Raw genomic sequence first — 17,874 nt, 5'->3', positions numbered from 1 at the left:
AGGCCTCCAAATTTGTTCATTTTTTCAAGATTATTTTAGCTATTCTGAGTCCATTGCATTTCTATATGAATTTTAGAATCAGTCTGTTAAGTTTTGCAAAGAAGGCAGCTGGGATTTTGATATGGATTGTATTCAATCTGTAAATAAATTTGGGAAGTATTGCTGTCTTAACAATATTAAATCTTCCAATTCATGAACATGGGGTGTCTTCCATTTATTTAGGTTTTCTTTAATTGCTTCAAGCAATGTTTTTTGTTGTTGTTATTTGTTTGTTTTTTGAGACATGGTCTTGCTGTGTCATCCAAGCTGGATTGCAGTGATGCAAGCATGGCTCACTGCAGCCTCAACCTCCCAGGCTTAGACAGTCCTCCTGCCCAGCCTCCCTAGTAGCCGGAATCACAGGCGCATGCCACCACGACTGGGTAATTTTTAAATTATTTGTAGAGAGAGGGTTTCCCTATGGTGCCCAGGCTGGTTTCCAACTCCTGAGCTTAAGTCATCCTCCTGTCTGCTGCTCCCAAAGTGCTAAGATTACAGGTGTGAGCCACTGCTCCTGGCCTTGCAGTTTTTATAGTATAAGTTGTCTCAGTCAGTTTTGTATTGCTGTAAAGCAGGGGTCCCCAACCCCTGGGCCTATTACGAATGGGCCACGCAGCAGGAGGTGAGCAGCAGGGTGAACTAGCATTACTGCCTGAGCTCCGCCTCCTCTCAGATCAGTGATGGCATTAGATTCTCATAGGAGTGTGAACCCTGTTGTGAAAGGCACATACCGGGGATCTAGGTTTTGCACTCCTTATGAGAATCTAATGCCTGATGATCTGAGCTGGAACAGTTTTATCCCAAAACCATACCCGTACCTCCCATCTACCCGGTCCATGGAAAAATTGTCTTCCATGAAACCGGTCCCTGGTGCCAAAAAGGTTGGGGACCACTGCTGTAAAGGAATACCTGAGGCTGGGTAATTTCTAAAGAAAAAAGGTTTATTTGGCTCACAATTCTATAGGCTGTAGAAGAAGCATGGCACAGGCATCTGTTTCTGGTGAGGGCATCAGGGAGCTTCCAATTACGGCAGAAGGCAAAGGGGGAGCAGGTGTGTCACATGGTGAGAGAGGAGAAGGAGAAAGAGAAAGAGAAAAGGAGGCGCTGGGCTCTTTAATAATCAGATCTGAGGAGAACTAATAGAATGAGAACTCACTCATTACCTTCAGGACAGCAACAAGCTGTTCATGAGGGATCCACCCCCGTGACCCAGACACCTCCCACTAGGCCTCACCTACAACACTGGGAATCAAATTTTAACATGAGATTTGCAGGGGACAAATATCCGAACTACATCAATATCTTATATTTCTTTTGTTAAATTATTTCCTAAATATTTTATTTTTTGATATTGTTATAAATGGAATTGTTTTCTTAATTTTTTTTGGACTTTTCATTGCAAGTGTGTAGAAATTCAATTGATTTTTACACATTGATCTTGCATCCTATAGCCTTGTTGGTTTCATTTATAGTTTTTTGGTGGATTCCTTAGGACTTTCTATATGCAAGATTATGTCATCTGCAAATAGAGATAGTTTTACTTCCTTTCCAATAGGGATACCTTTTATTTCTTTTCTTGCCAGTTACCTTGGTTAGAACTTCTAGAACAGTGTTGAGTAGAAGTCGCAAGAGTTGACATTTTTGTCTCGTTCTTGACCTTAGTTAGGGTGAAAACATTCAGTCTTCTATCATTAAGTATGACGTCAGCTGTGAGTTTTTCATAAATGCCCTTTATTGAGGAAGTTCTCTTCTAGTCCTAGTTTGCTTAGTGTTTTTATCATAAAAGATTGTTGGATTTTGTCAAATGCTTTTTCTGTGTGTATTGAGATGATCATGTGTGTTTTGTCCTCTGTTCTGTTGATTGTTGTGTATTATATTAATTGATTTTCAGATGTTAAAGCAACCTTGCATTCCTGGGATAGATCCTGTTTGTTTGTGGTGTATAATCCTTTTTATGTGTTGCTGGATTTGGTTTACTAGTATTCTGTTGAGGATTTTTGCATCTATATTCAATAAAAGATGCTGGTCTGTAGTTTTTTTTTCACCCTTGTGATGCCTTTGTTTGGTTTTGGCACCAGAGTAATATTGGCGTGATGGAATGAGCTGGAAAGTGCTTCTTCCCTCAGTATTTTTTGGAAAAGTTTACAAACAATTGGTATTAATTCTTTAAATGTTTGTTAGAATTCATCAGTCTGGTGGAATTTTTTGGGGGGGAGGTTTTAAATTTACCAGTTTAATCTCTTTGCCTGTTTTAGATTCATTCAGATTTTCTGTTTCCTCTTGAGTTGGTTTCAGTAGTTTGTGTCTTTCTTGGAATTGATCTATTTTATCGAAATTGTCTAATTTGTTAGCTTACAGTTACTTATAGTGTTTTTTCTTATTTTTTAATGGCATTAATAAGCCCTACTGTGCCTTTTACACAGGGTTGATTTGAGGATCAAGTTAGGTAATGTTTATGGAAGTGCTTTGAAGGCTATATAAGTATGAAGTATTTTATTCTAAATTTTTAATTATAGGAAAACAATTGTTCTAGAACAAATGTTCATTAAATTTCTTTGCATTTTTCACACTCAATGTCAAGAATAGCCCACTGTTACCACTGTTGCAATTTTTTTTTTTTTTTTTTTGAGACGGAATTTCGCTCTTGTCGCCCAGGCTGAGTTCAGTGGCGCCATCTTGGCTCACTGCAACCTCCGCCTCCTGGGTTCAAGCAATTATCCTGCCTCAGCCTCCGAAGTAGCTGGGATTACAGGCACCTGCCACCATGCCTGGCTAATTTTTTGTATTTTTAGTAGAGATGGGGTTTTGCCATGTTGGCCAGTCTGGTCTCAAACTCCTGACCTCAGGTGACCCACCAACCTCGGCCTCCCAAAGTGCTGGGATTACAGGCGTGAGCCACTGTGCCTGGCCTGTTGCAATTTTTTATTTTTCAGATGGGTTCTCACTCTTTTTCCCAGCCTGGAGTGCAGTGGCACTATCACAGCTCACTGCAGCCTCAACGTCCTAGGCTTAAGCGATCCTCCTGCCTCAGCCTCCTGAGTAGCTAGGACTGCAGGCAAACACCACTCTACTCAGCTAATTTTTAATTTTTTTGTAGAATCAGGGTCTCCCTATGTTGTCCAGGCTGGTCTCAAACTCCTGGGCCCAAGTGATCCCCCCTACTTGGCCTCCCAACTGTCTACGGTTTATGAAGTTAACATTTGTGATTTGCTCCTCTTTTGTGAGTTGCACTTGAGGGGAGAGATTATTGCCCTTGTTACCAAAGGAATATGAACTAAGATTGAGTTGAAAGGGCAATTAAAGTGATTTTCGGACCTATTTCCCTATTTCTTGAGAGATAGCAGAACATAGATCCTATAGTATCAGGCTCAAAGGGCATCAGTGCCCCATTAGGAAGTCATCTTTGGGCTCTGACCCATTTGTTCCTGGCTAGCATTGAGAGCAGCTGTTTCCTTTCCTCCCTGAGGAATCGCTGAGCGTGGTCTATTCTTTGGCTTCCTAACCTCTCTCATAGCCCATACCTTAGATGAATTATTTGCATTCCCACCTCTTCCCAGCTTACTTCTAAGTCAATAATAAAGGTCCTTTAAAAATACAAATCAGTTGGCTTTCAAAAATAAAGCATCATTTTTTCTAGAGGTTTCTTCTTTTGCTGAATACTAAAACAAATGTAAAAAGGAAGTAACTCATTGAGAAAGGGAAGCTGGTGACACAGGAAATGACTCCTTTAAAAGGAGAAGTCCAGCTGCAGGGTTTTCTGTGCAAATGTGTTGTGGGCCTTGAGGTGGCAGTCCTATGAGGCGGTGGTAGGGCTTTCCCCCTATTCAGTACTCAGCTGGTCTCAAGGGGCTTTGAGTGTGGCTTTTGCCTCCTTAACTGGATGCTGAATAGGCTCCTTGCACTTATTTTGGGACTCCGTTGTGCCTGTCCCCAGCACAGGGTGTGCTGCTGGTGGTAAGGACCTGTGCTTGGTTGGTTGGTTGGTTGGTGATCTGAGAAGATAACTCTGTGGTTCAATTTTAGGGCTTCAGGTCCTGGCAAAACTGCCAGTTTAAATGAATTACAGAGTGCCGACATTGAACATCTGGTTTGGATCTTTATTAGAATTTCTTAATACTATGGCTTACAGTCAATTGCTTTTATATGTTTGTAAAATTTCACCATTAGTGCTGAGCCTTCCAAATTTGTGGCATCCTTTGTGTGTCTTATGTGGCCCTCAGTGGCAGAGACGCACACTTGGGGCTTGAATTAAGCAATCTAGGCCACTGCCTTGGTAACCAGGGCTTCTATTCTCTAGTTGTAGAGGCTTGCTTAGTATAAGAGATATTGCAACCTGGGCAGTTGTGTGAAGCTGTGACGTCACCTCCACTAATTAGGACAGAGTAGAGGAGCGAGGGGATAATTCTATCTGTTTGAAATACCTGGCCCCAGTGTGGTCGTGTGGGTTCCCTGTCTGACTTCTGGGTGCTCAGAAGCATGGCCCCGGGGGTCTGTAGAGACAGGCCATCTGCTTCCATCCTGGCTCCATGCCTGCCTGCTCTCAGTGGTGTGACAGTACAGAGCAATGACCTTGACTCCGTCATGCCATCAGCAGGAACCCTGGAGCCCTTCCTTGGTTTATGGTCCACTTGGGTTTTCTCAGGTTCATCCTGTGAATGAAGAGAAATTAGATGAACGAAGATAGCTCTAGAATTAATTGAGGGGGGGCTCTCTAGCATGATTGAGTCATGGTCTGCCTGTGTGTGTGTGTATGTGTGTGTGTGTGTGTGAGAGAGAGGGAGAGAGAGAGAAAATAAATTCCATCCCTCTGTCTCGGGAGGAGAAAGAGGGGTGGGGCTGGCTAGGTTGAGGATGGGAGTCCTGTGATGAAATGGAAGCAGAGGAGAAGTGGGTAGAAGGGGACTTGGTTTTGGATAAGAAGATATTTTTGTGCTTACTAAGAAGGATTCTAGGCCTGTATTCTTACTGCTCAATAGACTGTGTTCATGTATCAGTGGCTAACCTGTACTTGTGGAATATGCGGTTCTCTTCTATATCAGTTCTCTGATTCTCCAGCCCCAACTGGGTTTTCAAAAACTCAGTTCTATTCTGATACTTACTTCCTCGAGTTAGCCTCAGACTCCACAGGCTTAAGGGCTCAATCTCACAAAACTGCTCTCGCTTCAGATGCCAGTTGCAAGTCCCAGATCCCAGTCACCTGCACTTCTGTCTGACTTGGCTACAAATTTTGGAGTTTTCATACCCTCGCCCAGGTTTGATAATTCATTAGAATAACTCCGAGAATTCAGGAAAATGCTAAAGTTTACTGGTTTGTTATAAAGGATACAACTCAGAAATAGCCACATGGAAGAGCTGGGTGTAAGGAGTGTGCAGAGCTTCCATGCCCTCTCTGGGAATGCCATTCTCCATGCACACCTAAGCGTTTGCCAGCCCAGAAGCTCTCTGAAGCTCATACTTCCGAGAGTTTTTATAACTTGGTCTTCAGCCCCCTTCCCTTCCCCAGAGATGGGGGTGGAGAGGGCTGGAAATTCCCATCTTCTAATCATGCATTTGGTCTTTCTGGTCATCAGCCCCCATCCTGAAGCCACTTGGATATGAGATATTGTTTATGTGTTTTGAGGTCAGAAAGAGAGCCAGCGTGTGTATGTGAGAATACAGGAGACTTGTCCAAATTCTGGCAGCTTTCTCAATTATATGTCAGCTGTCTAGAAACCCGTAAAAAGGGCTGGCTATCTAAAGGAGAGGAAGTGGTGGACAAATCTGAAAGGAGCTCTTAGACAATGTTTTGCCATACAGTTAAAATCTGGGAGGGAAAAGTCAAGCATAGCTGAGAATAATGCCAAATCTGAAGTGTTAATGCACATTGTTTTCCAAGTGGTTCCTGTTTTATCTCTTCTTAAATGAGATTCTACATGTAAAAGCAGCTAACCAGTTGATTCTCAGTATGTTAGTTGAATACATTTCTCTGAAGTTTCAAAAATATTTTGTGATAACATTTCCCCTCTTCTAAGACTTTCAAGTTTTTTCGTAGATTTGAATTTTAACCCAGTATATTTTCAACATAACAGAGTACAAACTAGAATATTAAGCTGTTTCCCTCAATCCTTAAAATTTTGCATTCCATACCTTTTCTTTTAAAAATACAGAGAGGGAGAGAACTCTTTTTACTGCAAATAGTCTTTATCCTGAAAAAGCATAAAAAGCATCTACTGTTTAAGATCACCCGTGGGCGATTCACACAACCTTTTAGATTTAGGGAAGGCTGACTATTGAAACGAAGAGTTTCATTAACAGCAACAAATGGGCCAGAAGTGGAAATTCTGGTCTATTTGTGGATTTCCTCTGTGTTTGCTTTTAATTCACCTACTGATCTAATCTCTGTCTGTATTCACCAAGCCGCCAGGCAATGCTGTGCTTGTCAGAATCAAACTCATCAAACTCCTTCTAGAGAGAGAGCCTTTCAGTGCCCTGGAAGAAGGTTTTTAGGGAACACAGGATTTCTGTAAAAATGGAAAGGCACATGAAGGTAGGTTAGTTACATAACAGTGCTTTCAGATGAAAAGCAAGGCCTGACAGCTGTGGCCCAAACTCTTCATTATGGGAGATTGGGACCTGGAGCCTACTGAGGATCTGGGTATATAACTTCTTATAAAAGTGACTTGCGGTGTGATACTTGAAGTTTAGGTTCTTTCCTTTCCTTTTTATTTTCATTTCCCAGGGACTTGCTCTGTTGTCCAGGCTGGAGTGCAGTGGTGTGATCATAGATTACCGCAGCCTCCAACTTCTGGACTCAAGTGGTCCTCCCATCTCAGCCTCCTGAATAGCTGGAACTACAGGCATGTGCCACCACACTTGGCTAATTTACTTTTATTTTTTGTAGAGATGGGGTTTCACCATGTTTCCCAGGTTGATCTTGAACTCCTGGGCTCAAGCAACACCCCCTACTTTGGCCTCCCAAAGTGTTGGGATTACAAGCATGAGCTGCTGGTCCTGGCCTAGTGTTTTAGGGCAGCACTAGGTATATGGGGTCAGCTGGTACTGAGACACTTGCTGATAGTGTAAATGCAAATAGAATCTTACCCAAACATACCTTTTCAAGTTATGTGGTTAGTTAGTTTTTCTCTTTTTTTTTTATTCTCAGGGCTCCCCAAACTGGTTTAAGTAAATGAGCATTCCTCTCCCACCCACTGCCTCTGCCTGTTTGGACCTTCTCTTGGTGACTGAAGATGCCAGACTGAGATATGGGGTCTGCAGTGACTTGGTATAGGGCTGGGCAAGTTTATTTACCTGGCACCTGCCCCGAGCTGGCCAAGAAATGAGTGGGCCGGGGGTGTCTTTTCAGTGGAGTTCCTTCAGCCCTCTGCCCAGCCTGGGGACTGAGCGGGGTGGTGTTTGTTTCCCTTCTCCATTCCACCATGACAGGGCCATGCGTTTTACAATGTAGCAGATAAGGCTTCCTATCACTGATGCTAACTTTGCATAAATCTCTTGATTCCCAGCTGCTTGACTGATGTAGGAACACAAGTACCAGTGAGAGGAGCATGTGGGGGTGAAGCCATCTCACACAGTACTACCCTTCCTAGGTGTAGAGTGAGGAGATGTGCCACGGCTGTTGACCCTTCTTAAACTGCAGAGCGTTTGGTGTCCAGGGACAGTTATTGGGGCAGGGTCAGACTTAGAGCTTTTGTCTTGTGCTGAGATGTGCTCCTTTTTCTTTCCTCCCCCTTCCCTAGCTCTTGGACGGCTTTGCCCCATCACTGATTGGTGCACACCCCCTTTTGAGAATCTCAGGGACTCAGTTTGGTAAAAGCAGCTGGTGGAGATGATGGAGAGAGGAGGAAGACTCTAAAAGGAGTGGGTATATGTGGAAGAATGAGGGAAAGGCCCTGTCCTTGTGTTATGGAGATTAGGGCAGAAATAGAAAGCTAGGAGAGAGTTGGGCAAAAGGTGATTCTCATAGACTCCTTTCTTTGGGGGCTGTGGGACTGATGGTGAAGGAGTCTGGGTAACAGAAAAAAAAAGAACCCCAAGAGGTGGATGAGTGTGGGACCTACAGAAGGAGGGGAAAAGGGCTTCTCAGCTCCTGACAGCTGAGTGTTGGTAGCGCTTTACTTCCCTTCCCTTTAACCCTTAGGTTTTCTGGAAGCTGTAGGGAAAGAACAGATAGCCCTGGATATTCCGGCTCTGGGATCCTATGAAGGAGAATGGTAGTAAATGTTTAGGAGTCCATGACAAAAAGAGTGGGAGAGAAATTATGTAACTGTAAAAAAACTTTAAAAAACTAGGATCTGCTTCCAACACTACATACAAAGGTAGAACTTCTATTTCCATTGCCCAGATAAAGGACTATCAAGATTTTGCCATACTTGCTTCCACCATCCTCTTTTTCTTTTTTTTTTTTTTCATTTTGTTACTTAGGTATTTTTAAAAGCAAATTCCAGATATCATGTCATGATACCACCTATGATCATGTCATTATACCTATGATGTAATTATCAATAATATTACTCTTTTAATTTAAAAATATATTTAAAATTCAGGTTTTATCTGACATTAGATTCATATTTTTTAGGTAAACTTTTTTTTAAATAAACTTCTGGCTGGGTGCAGTGGCTGACACCTGTAGTCTTAGCATTTTGGGAAGCTAAGGCAGAAAGATCAGTTGAGGCCAGGAGTTTGAGACCAGCGTGGACAGCATAATAAGACCCCATTTCTACAAATTTTTTTTTTAATTAGCTGGGCACACTGGCCGTATGCCTGTTGTCTCAGTTTCTCAGGAGGGTGAGGCAGGAGGATTGTCTGAGCATAGGAGGTTGAGGCTGCAGTGACCTACGAGTGCTCCGTTGTACTCTAGCCTGGGTGACAGAGCAAGACCCTGTCTCCAAAAAATAAATAAATATTTAAAATTTAAAATTAGGATTTAAAATATGTTAAAGCTCAAAGATGAAAGTGTAGAATGGATATCACTTATTATTATGTAGTATTCAGTGTGAATTACGATGATCACATCTATATCCATGGCTCTGGTGATGTCAAATATTATTCCCAGTCCAGATTTCTTCTCTGAACATACTTCTACCTATTCAACATCTCTGCTTCAAAATCCCAAAACAGGCCAGGCATGGTGGCTCACACCTGTAATACTATCCCTCTGGGAGACTGAAGTAGGAGGATGATGTGGGCCCAGGAGTTTGAGACTAGCCTAGGCAACATAGTGCCACCCCGCCATCTGTACATACAAATTAAAAACTAGCTGGGTGTGGTGGTGTGCCTGTAGTCCCAGCTACTTGGGAGGCTGAGGAGGTAGGAAAAGTTGAGCCCAGGAGGTCGAGATTGGAGTGAGCCGGGATCACGCTACTGTATTCAAGCCTGGGTGACAGAGTGAGAACCTGTCTCTAAAATAAATAAAGTATAACAATGTATTTAAGCTATGTTTAAAATTTTTTTTGAAATGAAATATGGAATGATAAAAAAAAAAAAAAAACCTGAAACAGATCTCAACATGTCCAAGGCTAAACCCATGGCCCCACTCCAACAGTCCCCAAGCATTCACTAGTATTTCCTAAATCTCACTGAATGGCACTAGTCTTCTAGTTTCAAAGGCTAAAACTTACAAATCATCTTTGCTACCTCCTCCTACTTCAGTCCTGTATCCAGCTTATCACCCAGCCTTATCAGTCTCACCTCCTTATTTCCTCTCTAGAGCGTAACTTCTCCTTCTGTTGTGGGAAGTCAGGGACCCCGAACGGAGGGACTGGAAGAACATAAATTGTGAAGATTTCATGGATATTTATCAGTTCCCAAAATTAATACTTTTATAATTTCTTATGCCTGTCTTTACTGCAATCTCTGAACATAAATTGTGAAGATTTCATGGACATTTATCAGTTCCCAAATAATACTCTTATAATTTCTTATGCCTGTCATGGACATTTATCAGTTCCCAAATAATACTCTTATAATTTCTTATGCCTGTCTTACTTTAATCTCTTAATCCTGTTATCTTCGTAAGGTGAGGGTATATATCACGTCAGGACCACTGTTGTACAAATTGATTTTGGAGCATGTGTGTTTAAACAATATGAAATCAGTGCACCTTGAAAAAGAACAGAATAACAGCGATTTTCCGGGAACAAGGGAAGACAACCATAAGGTCTGACTGCCTGTGGGGTCGGGCAGAATAGAGCCATATTTTTCTTCTTGCAGAGAGCCTATAAACGGACATGCAAGTAGGAGAGAGATTGCTGAATTCTTTTCCCAGCAAGGAATATTAATAATTAATACCCTGGGGAAAGAATGCATTCCTGGGGGGAGGTCTATAAATGGCCGCTCTGGGAGTCTCTGTCTTATGCGGTTGAGATAAGGACTGAAATACGCTGTGGTCTCCTGCAGTACCCTCAGGCTTACTAGGATTGGGAAATTCCAGCCTGGTAAATTTTGGTCAGACCGGTTCTCTGCTCTCGAACCCTGTTTTCTGTTAAGATGTTTATCAAGACAATACGTGCATAGCTGAACATAGACTCTCATCAGTAATTCTAATTTTGCCCTTTGCCTTGTGATCTTTGCTTTGCCCTTTGCCTTGTGATCTTTATTGGCCTCAGAAGCATGTGATCTTTGTGACCTACTCCCTGTTCGTACACCCCCTCCCCTTTTGAAATCCTTAATAAAAAACATGCTGGTTTTGCAGCTCAGGGGACATCATGGACCTACCCATATGTGATGTCACCCCCGGCGGCAGCCCAGCTGTAAAATTCCTCTCTTTATACTCTTTATATCTCAGACTGGCCGACACTTAGGAAAAATAGAAAGAACCTACGTTGAAATATTGGGGGTGGATTCCCCCAATACTTCCTATTCATTAGCATCACCCTTGTCAAAGCCCCTAGAATAAAATACTAGCAGTTTCACATGTTCCATTTTTACACTCTTTAATCCTTTTCCACTTTGCAACTGGGGTCTGTTCAAAATATAAACCCGAGTATATTCTCTGCTGCTTAAAAACTCCTCATGGCTTCCTGTTGCTCTTAGAATAGAACCAGATTCTTGACAAGGCCTGCAAGGCTCTGTGAGCATGATGCCTTTCTATTTCCCGTCCTCATTTTTCCCCTTCATTCTTTCAGTATTATTTAATCAATATCTCTCTTTCCTGCTAGTCTCTAAACTGCATGAGAACAGAGCCCTCCTCTTTTTTGCTTGCTGTTACATCCCCAGTGCCAAGCACAGAGCCCAGTACATAAAAATACTTAGGTATTTGTTGAATGACTGAGTGAATGTGTGAGTGAAATGGAGGGGTGAACCATTCCTGATGGATAGGGAGCTGGCTTCTCTTTGCACTCATTGCATGATTGTTTGTTTTCTCTTATGTTGAGTTGAAATCCACTTTCCTCTTAATAGTTGTCCATATGATCCTAATTTTTTCCCTTTACCTCAAACACCCTTAAAATATTTGTAGACTCTATCGTGTTTCTTAGTTTTCTAGGCTAAATATCTTAGACTAATTGTTTACAGATACACCACCTTGATCCACATTCCTCTAAGGACGTCCATTTTTGTTCACAATTTTTTTAAGATGAGGAGCTCAGAACTGAATTCAGAACTAACTGAATTCACAATCTCAGATGTTATGTGATCGAGGAGACTACAAGAAACTGTTCTGGCCATGAAGAGATGAATTTAACATATGGTTTAGCACCCAGGCCTTAGAGTTTCGACAGATTTGGTAAAATCTGTCATTAGTGGTAAAGACTGATATCTTGGTTCAATAAGATAGTCCCGGTGAGCTCTTAGTAGCCCATTGCCTGGTCCATCCAAACCCTCAGTGCATTTTACTCAATCCTGTTGTCATTGATGTTTCTGTTTATCTGTTAATAGGATCTGAGATTGCATATGCTTTGTGCTCAGTTATGCCACCATGGGTTGTATTGAGTTGCAATCACATGTTAACTGCAATCACATGTTAGAAAATGTTGACTGGTTGCTCAGGTAGGTCTCTCATCCTGTACTTATATACAGGTTTGCTCTTCACCTCTGGGCTCCTTGAAGACATTGCATAGGACGTGGTTGTAATGCCCATCCTTTCATATCAGAAGAGTTTATGTATTTGTCTCTCGTTAGGTGACATCAGTTGATCTCAGAATCTTGGGACTTGAGTTCTCTGTGCACTTTAGTTTGAATACATTTGGTCTCAGAGGGCAGAAATCCACTCACACTAGCTCAAATATGTATACATCATTGAGAAAGGGGAGTTTCATGGAAATTAAGCTGGGACAGTGTAGGTAGGCCTTTGTGGGCATTGAAAAGTCCTCAGGTACCTCCATTCTCTATCACTTGTCTACTGGGATAGGATGGTCTTCTGTCTTTATTTTATCCTGACCTCAGCCTCCTACAGATCCACTTACGGTCTTAATTCAGATTCTTGAGAGAGGGAATCTGTTATTTGTGTCACTTGGATAATCAAATAGAACTTATTTAGGAAAAGACTAAGTAGAACAAGGGTCCACTGCAGTATATCTGATGTGATATTAATATTCTGTAGGTCCAGAGGAGCCACTGGACATCAACAGCTTAAATGTTAGGGATGCAAATGGGTACTGAGTTCCCAGGCACAGCCTGATAGTTTCAGGGTCAGAATTTTATGCAGTGAGCAGATTTGAATGTTTGGAAGTTAAAAATACAGTCATTCACCACATAATGATGTTTTGATCAACAACTGACTGCATATATGATGTGATCATGTAAGATTATACCACCATATTTTTACTGTACCTTTTCTGTGTTTAGATACACAAATACTTAGCATTGTGTTACCATTGCCTATAGTATTCAGTACGGTAACATGCTGTTCAGGTTTGTAGCCTAGGAGCAATAGGCTATACCATAGGTATGTAGTAAATATACCATCTAGGTTTGTGTCAGGTACACTCTATAATGATCACACAGTGACCTGCACAATGATGAAATCACCTAATGACAGATTTCTCAGAATCCGTTGTTAAGCAACACATAACTGTATTCCCTATTCCACAGAACAGGGTTTAAATAATCAGACTGTTTCAAAAATAAATGGAAAACCTCTCATGTCTGGCCTAGAATCACCTCTCTATAGAGAGAAGTACTAAAAGAACCAAATAAAAGAACCAAATAAAAAATCCATTGGAAAACAAACCCAAAGCAAATGAAAGGAGGTAGTTCTTGTCCTAACATTTAATATAGGCTAATTAGTTTATGGGTAAATACACTTTATAAATTGTACACAAGCAAATACACATGTAATACCAATATTTTAGAAGTAGAATTTTTATTTTTACCAAATCCATCATGATTTACTTAGGTAACAAGTTCTTCCAGTATATCAGTTTGATTTATAGTAAAATGTAGTGTAAAATAGTTTTCTAGATGGAGAAACAGTGGCTCAGGACCATTTCTTGCTTGTCAGCATATGGAAAGGGTGGCTCTCCCACCATGCCACACCATCCACTCCTGCTGGGCGCACCAGGATAAAGATGTTAAAATACGACCTCTTGTATAGGGTTTTCAGGATCTGTTACTTAGAGTGGGATCATCTGTGGTACAACTGAGAGATGCTGAAGTTCTCCTTAAAAGGTCACGTGTATTAAGTTCCTAGAAGGCCTGTTCATCTCCACTTATTTCCATATCACCATTTTTAGAGATGCACTTCCCACGTTAACCATAGTTTTCAAAATCTTAAGGCAGTGGAACCTTTTCCTCAAAAAAAAAATTATGTGGACTCTAACATATAGTAGGTTTTTTGTTTGTTTGTTTTTGAGATGGAGTTTCACTCTTGTTGCCCAGACTGGAGTGCAATGGTGCGATCTCAGCTCACTGCAACCTCTGCCTCCCAGGTTCAAGCGATTCTCCTGTTTCAGCTTCCCAAGAAACTGAGATTACAGGCATGCGCCACCATGCCCAGCTAATTTTGTATTTTTAGTAGAGATGGGGTTTCACCATGTTGGCCAGGCTGGTTTCGAACCCCTGACCACAGGTGATCTGCCCGCCTCGGCCTCCCAAAGTGCTGGGATTACAGGTGTGAGCCACCGTGCCGGGCAATATATAATAGATTTTAAGGTGATATATGTTATAGTTGTAAAGATTAAAAACATTAGTTTTAAAAACAGTGGGATTTGTGAGATTGAAACATACAAAATAACTAAATCAGAGTCTAATTAAAAACTAAGCCGGATGTGGTGGCATGCACCTGTAATCCCAGCTACTCAGGAGGCTGAGGCGGGAGGATGACTTGAGCCCAGGAGTTCAAGAACAGCCTAGGCAACATAGTGAGACCATGTTTGAAAAAAAAAAAAAAAAGAAAGAAAATTTATTTCAGTAGTGTTTGGATTACATGTTATTGAAAGAACCTTGATTTATGCAGGTCAGTAGTTGCAGATAAGTTTTTAAATAATTCAGCTTAGTACCTGAGAGCGTGCCTTAATTAAACTATTCCAAAAGTCTGTAAGAGGAGCAGAGGGGAATTTGTGTTTCAGATTTGAGTTATTACCAATATCTAACAATTCATCCAATTTATTAATTTTATAGATGTAAATTTTAGAAATAGTACATAAAGTGGTTCCTCATGAGTTTAAATCTTTTTGGTAGAAAATACAAAACTGAGATATTTAGAAGTATCATTTTAAAAAAATATCAGATAATTTAGTGCTGTGTCTGTTAAATAGTCACGTTAAAAGGCACATTTCCTGTTCTGGATGTTCTCAGATTCTCCAGCACCAACTGGGTTTCCAAAAATTCAGTTCATTTCTTAAACTATCTGTCCTTAGTGCAGACCCCACAAGTTAAGGTCTCAGTCCCACGAGACTGCCGCCACTTCAGATACCAGTCACAAGTCTCAGTGCTTCTGAGCAACTGGCTATAAATTTGGGGATTCTCATAACTCCTCTTCTCAGTTTCAGTAATTTGCTAGAACGACTCACAGAACTCAGTAAAATACTTATATTTACTGGCTTATTGTGAAGGATACAACTCAGGAACTGCCAAATGCAAGGGATACATAGGGCAAGGTATCCCCATACCTGCAGGGGTGCAGAGCTTCCACTCCCTCTGGGCACACCACCCTCCCAGTAAGTCAACATGTTCACCAACCTGGAAGCTCCCTGTCCCTGTCATTTAGGGGTATTTATAGAGGTTTCATCATGTAGGTGTGATGGATTAAATTATTGGCCTTGGTGATTGAGCTCATTTTCCACCCTTTCTCCCCTCCCTGGAAGGAGTGGGGATGGTGCTGAAAGTTGCAACCCTCTAATCTTGGCTTGGTCTTTCTGGTGACCAGCCCATTCCCGCAGCTGTCAAGGGACCCCCAGCACCCAGTCATTCATTAGCACACAAAAGACACTCTGACCAGTCAGGAGGTTCCAGGGGTTGTAGGAGCTCTGTGCCAGGAACTGAGGACAAAGACAAAATACGTATTTTTTATTATACCACCTGTGTTGAATCTAAAAAGCTGACAATAAGCACCAAAACTTAAAAGGAGTGATAACTATCTAAACCTTGATATAATCAAGACTCATTGTTGTATAACTGGCCTGTCTCTTAACTGAGCCAGTTGTACATGGAAACACATGGATGTTTGCAGCCTTAGGGTGCTGATGGCTTGTTTTTAGTTGTCTGCCTCCCCATCATCAGCACAAAGAAACAATAACACATTTATAACAGTTCACATACATGGACAGAGATAATAGACTCTGTACACATAAGTGAAATTGTCAGTACAGTTTAAAATGTTCTTGTTAAAATTTTGTGTGTATTGCAGTTGAGTTTTTAAACTTTTTATTTATGAAAAGTTTCACAACTGTATGACAGAGAAAATAGTACAATGAAAACTCCCATATACCTATTCCTGGACAACAGTTACCAAGATTTTGCCATACTTACTATCTCTTTTTAAAAAAATCCTTTTGAAATATGTTAAACCAAATTCTGGTTATGAAGCACTGAGACGTTTTAACACATTTTAGTATTAATAATAGTTAAACATATATTTAAAAGAAAAATTTTAATTGGACATTTGTAGAATATCTGAAGTATGTTTGTGAAGTATAATTTATAAACCACTACCCAACAATAATCATGGAAGATTCATGAGAAAGGTGTGTGAATGCTTTAAAAAAACTATTCCAAATCCCAGCTACTCGGGCAGCTGAGATGGGAGGATTGCTTGAGCCCCAGAGTTTGAGGCTGCAGTGAGCTGTGATCACACCACTGTACTCCACCCTGGGCAACAGAGTGAGAGACCCCTAAAAAAAAAAAACAGGCTGGATGCAGTGACTTATACCTGTGACCCCAGTGCTTTGGGAGACCAAGGCAGGCAGATTGCTTGAGCCCAGTGAGACCAGCCTGGGCAACTTGGCTGTCCTGTCTCTACATAAAAAATAAATTAAAATAAAAATTAGCCAAGCTTAATGGCTCATGCCTGTGGTCCCGGTTACTTGGGAGGCTGAGGTGGGAGGATCACTTGAGCCTGGGGAAGTCAAGGCTGCAGTGAGCCATGATCAGGCCACTGTACTTCCAGCCTGGGTAACAGAGACACTGTGTCAAGAAAAACAAAAATAAAAACTATAGCTATGATATTCCGGTGGTACTTGACTCTGATCCTGGATTAGGATTAGGAAGTAGGATTAGAGGGTCATCTTTTAATTTCCTTTAAAATCATGAGATATTATAACCAATTCACTGAGTTTTTCTGTGCTACTCTTGTTTCAGATATCTACGTTAGGAAATCACTTTTTGCTTTAACGAAATTACCTCATTCACACCTTCCTAATATTTGCCGCACTTATCCTAGTAAGAACACAATTAAAAAGGATTTTTATTTTTCACAAGTGATTTAGAGAATTCCTGGTCCGACTTAGAGACAGAGGTTCTAAAGAAAAAATAACTTTATTGTTTTACAATTTGTGTCTTAGTAAAATAAGGGCTATTTGTTTTAAAGCCATTTCCATATCTGGTTTTTCAAATTAGCTTTCTTATTTGGTTCTTTTAGTTTTTAGGTCTACAGAGAGATGATTCTGAGTTGGTCACAGTAGATTTTTTAAATTTATTTTTGAAACATCTTTTTAAATTCTATTCTGTGGATACATGGCTTTTTTTTTTCTTTTTTCTTTTTTTTCTTTTTTTCTTCTTTTTTTCTTTGAGACAGAGTCTAGGCTGGAATGCAGTGGTGCAATCTCGGCTCACTGCAGCCTCCGTCTCCCGGGTTCAAGTGATTCTCCTGCCTCAGCCTCCTGAGTGACTGGGACTACAGGCATGTGCCACCATGTCTAGCTAATTTTTGTATTTTTAGTAGAGATGGGGTTTCACCATGTTGGCCAGGATGGTCTCGGTCTCTTGACCTCATGATGTGCCCGTCTTGGCCTCCCAAGATACTTAGGTTTTTAACATCCAAAGATTCGAATCTGTTCACTGCATAAAGTTCTGACCCTGAAGCTGTCAGGCTGTGCCTAGGAACTGTCTCAGCACCAATGTGCCTCCCTGCACCGTAGCTGTTGGTTTCTAAATATTCCTCCAGACCAGTTTTACCCTACAGAATGTTAACATCACATAATAATACATTGCAGCAGACTCTTGCTCTATTTATCCTTTTTCTAAATAGCTCTTTTGGTGTACTTACTATTCGTATCACTTGGATAATGCACATACACAACTTGGGATAGGAAAATTCATTTTAGGGTGTTGTGCCAGCTCTTCTCTTTCAGGCTGTGCTGCCATCCTTCCTGAACTTTAGAGATGCTTAATAAAAGCAAAGAGGGAAGAACTTGCTATTTGTTTATATGAATTCAGGTAAGAGAGGATATTTACCAGTGACAG

At 41.1% G+C, this 17,874-nt stretch overlaps 1 protein-coding gene across 22 annotated transcripts in view; it reads left to right on the top strand.

Moving 5' to 3' along the window:
• Nucleotides 1–17,874, top strand: part of TACC1 (transforming acidic coiled-coil containing protein 1) — a 97,346-nt gene that overhangs the window by 46,214 nt on the left and 33,258 nt on the right. The gene's annotated exons all lie outside the window — the stretch shown is intronic.

Source organism: Gorilla gorilla, chromosome 7 (genome assembly GCF_029281585.2).
Source record: "Gorilla gorilla gorilla isolate KB3781 chromosome 7, NHGRI_mGorGor1-v2.1_pri, whole genome shotgun sequence".
In the NCBI taxonomy this organism is placed as follows: Eukaryota; Metazoa; Chordata; class Mammalia; order Primates; family Hominidae; genus Gorilla; species Gorilla gorilla.
Note: the sequence above shows the minus strand (reverse complement) of the source record. Positions and strands in the feature narration are given on the sequence as shown.